Source organism: Brassica napus, assembly GCF_020379485.1.
Source record: "Brassica napus cultivar Da-Ae chromosome C9 unlocalized genomic scaffold, Da-Ae chrC09_Random_40, whole genome shotgun sequence".
Classification (NCBI taxonomy): Eukaryota; Viridiplantae; Streptophyta; class Magnoliopsida; order Brassicales; family Brassicaceae; genus Brassica; species Brassica napus.
In genome coordinates this window covers 27,180-30,781 of record NW_026014397.1, presented here as the reverse complement: position 1 = coordinate 30,781, position 3,602 = coordinate 27,180, and the positions used below count along the sequence as shown (strand labels likewise).

Below are 3,602 nucleotides of genomic sequence, written 5' to 3'. Positions count from 1 at the left end.
GTCCATAACACCCATGAACCCAACTCATTGGACTACTAAAACTACTATCTTCAACTTATTATTGTTTTTGTTTTTAGGGTCGTAGTCAAAAGTCAGAACTCGTTGATATATTATGAAGTCAATTCAATTCCGCTATCTTTATGAAACAATATAAATGCATCATAACCTATATTAAGAAAATGTGACATCCCCACAGTAGAAATTGTACATTGCGGAATTTGAAGTGTTTGTTAGTAGTTTCTGTTTTTTAGAATTGTTTATTAGCGATTCGAATCATATAGTTAACACTTTTACTAGTTTTACATAGGCAGGGACGTGTAAACATAAGCCTTAGCAAATCAACTTTACTTTCAAACTTAATAAGATTAATTCAGTGAACCTAGACGCATATAGTATAATCGGTGAGGAATCAGGAGAAGATCGTGTATAAAACAGTAGTCCCCATTAACTCCAATAATTAGATCTCAAAAGGTGGAATAGACTATTTTAATTGGGAAACACCATTAACCCTCCCAGTATTGAGCTTCTCTCTCTTGACTTTTCCAAGTGACATCATAGTATCATACCCTATAAAGTCTCATCCACTAAACCAAGGCCATCATTATCGGGGATCTTAAGTTGATTTTTAAAGTATTTAAGACTTAAAAAAAAAAAACAATTAACTTAAGCAATGTATCTTAATTAAGGGACACAAGATACGCCTCTTAGAAACACGCTTCGCGTTGAGAGAAAAAAAAAACAGTTTCAAGTCACAAAGAAAACCGTTTGTTGCTCTCCTCGACGACGAAGCAAATCGTCGGTGGCTCTCTTCGACGAAGCAAATCATCGACTTGCCCGGAGTTCCAGACGACGCCGTCCGGTTTGAGATGTGACTGCTGCGAGATCACCGGCGTGGATGCCAAGATGAAAGGTTCTCATTACCCCTCTTCCCACCACCACCACCTACGAGTAATCATTCTCTCCATTGCGTTTTATTGTCACATATCTATCCCTTTTGTGTTTATGAGTACTTGGATTAGCTAGTCCTTAATTTGTGTTTGAAGTTTAGACTTATGATGGTTGTGTGAGTCCTGCTTTTGTGATTTCTATGGATTTTAGTGATTCATGTCACTTGTTTTCACAAAGTTGATTCCTTTTTTATAATGTAAGAATCTGTTCAATTTTGTGTAATTGGGTGGTTTTTGTTGTGCAGAGAAGAAAAGAAGATGTAGTAAGGGTTTGGTGATTCGTGCGTCTTTGTTTGGCGTTGGAGCACCTGAGGCTTTGGTAATAGATTTGAATGAATTGATGTTTTGGTAATTCCAGAAAGTAGCAGCGTTAATGTTATAGCGTTAATGTTAAAGTAGCAGCGTCATGTTGTGATTTATGAATAATGGTCCTACATTTTCAGGTTCACCATGGCTTCTATAGTGCTTACTGTAGATCCTAAAATCTACACTAAGTATTTGATAGTGTTTGAGATATAAAACTAGGGAAGAAAGAACTTCGTGGGGGACAATATCCTCAGAACACAATGATAGAATTAGGTTCGATTCGTCGAAAATGAACTTTGTTCTTCGTGTCAAACAACATCGAGATCTCGGAAGAGAAAAAGGATCGTGACTGAACTCGGGATCGAGCTGCCTACGTACCCGTCAAGGGATCAAGTCTGAACGTAGTTCGGTATTGTCATCTCGGGTGAGATGTCGATTTATCGGTCTTGTATCGTTTGCGAACGATGATGATGAATCTATAAGAACTCGGATCGGTTACATATGATCTCGTTAGATCAGACATCGTATGAAGAGCTCTCGTCTTCTTGTTGAGGTCTCGTGAGATAAGAAGGATTTTAGTCTGATCAAATACATGGCTGTAATTGATCCGTAAAGCAAGCAACAATACGTTGTTGATCCCGTCTCCTTGTCCCGTTGTTGGTTCGATTTATGTTGGAGAAGTGGGATGATAATCAAGAAAGCACGTGTCTTCTTCCTTGTATTTTTAGTGTCAATGTTCATGATTCTGTTTATTTCTTTTGTGGAAAGTAAAGTGCTCCAGCCCCCCCTGCAAAAGCCATCTCGTTCCTCTTTTATAGGAGGGTGTTGAATCTTCTAAGTTTGGTGAGTTTGTTACACGTGTTCCTCACATTTAGCTTTGACTTCTTTCTCCATTATTCAAGTTATGAGCTACCTTCCGAGATATGGGGGATCTTTTAGACTTAGTCTTTGATCCAAGCCAAAGATCTCATTTTGACTCGTGCGGGCTCTATGGGCCGATATTACGTCTCTCTGGGCTGGTTTAAACTCAACTCGAGTTAATGCTAACCGGTATTCTAATTCTTTTAGCGGGATGGATTTAGTACGAAATCCAGTATCAACACTTACCACAATTCAACGGTTAGGCCTGCAGTTTTGGTTCCTTTAAAGTTGTTAATTGACTTGTGTTGAGATGTAAGCTTGCATGTAATGAAGAGAAGAAAACGTTCAAGTCATGACATTTGTTTGTGCCTAATACCTTCAGGATCACACATGACAGAGATATAGTTCCTCATCTGCCTCATAGTGATGAGAAATGAGGTGGAGAGGTACAGCAGGAAAGATTCAAAGGGTAACATATTCCTGTCTCGGACAGTTCCTTCCACTGAATCGAAGACTATACAAAACCGAAGTCTCTAACTTATAGGAGCTAGTTGGTTCTTTGATTCTTTGTGGTTGTAAAAGATAGTGTATAGATAATAATCAAGAATTTGTAAATAGGTCAGAAATTGGACCCAAGTATGTATATATGTGAATGAATATCAGTTGGATTGCTCTGTTCTTCTTTCAGATACTATTGCCAATCAATCAGGCCAGATCGTTGTAGCTGCCTGCGGCTTTATGGTTCATGTCCTCGTCCGATCCTAATATGTTGACCCTTGCTGTGAACCTAAAGCCGAGCAGATCCTTGTCTGAATGTGATATTCAGTTTCTGCAAGAGTAGACAAAACATGTTTACTTGCCTCCTTCCCTGAGGACCAGGGATCACTAACTTTAGTCGTCCATAAAACTACAAATGGTAAACAAATAAGCTTATTTATTAAAACCCTTAATCAAACTACTCGACTTGTAAAGATTTGTCACAGACTTAAGAATCAAATTGCTTGTGTCTATATGAAGTTGTATGTATAAAATTTTATTCACAACACCAAAGTATCGAAACGAGTTTATATCGAAAGAAATCGTGAAGAAGACTATATACGTTTATGGAATGATTAAATTTGGACGTGATAAAGACACCAATTGGGTTCAGATGTTTCTTTCAAATTATTCTTGATTTTTTTACTAATCTTTATTTTTATGTTTTTATTTTAAAATCTATGTTACAATGTTATCTTTAATATGTTTATATAATAAATACATTTTATCTTAAATAAAACAATGTTTAAAATTTTTTATAAGAACCCTTAAATAAGATATTTGCATGGAAGACAAAAATTACAGGCTTTTAAATAAAATTTTAACACATATTTATTACTAAAAAATGATTAAGAGTCTGGAAACTGATTCACCATATACCTTGCTCCTTGATTAAGATACATTGAACTTAGACACACGTGTGTTTTTCTCTCCAAATCGGTTTATACTTTG

General features: G+C 36.6%; 1 long non-coding RNA gene across 1 annotated transcript; it reads left to right on the top strand.

The window, feature by feature from the left end:
* The first annotated feature begins 268 nt into the window (after positions 1-268).
* On the top strand, positions 269-1,468 carry LOC125595100. Its single transcript, XR_007330090.1, has 2 exons — positions 269-948; positions 1,193-1,468. It is a non-coding gene; the product is annotated as an uncharacterized LOC125595100 (long non-coding RNA).
* Positions 1,469-3,602: the final 2,134 nt, after the last annotated feature.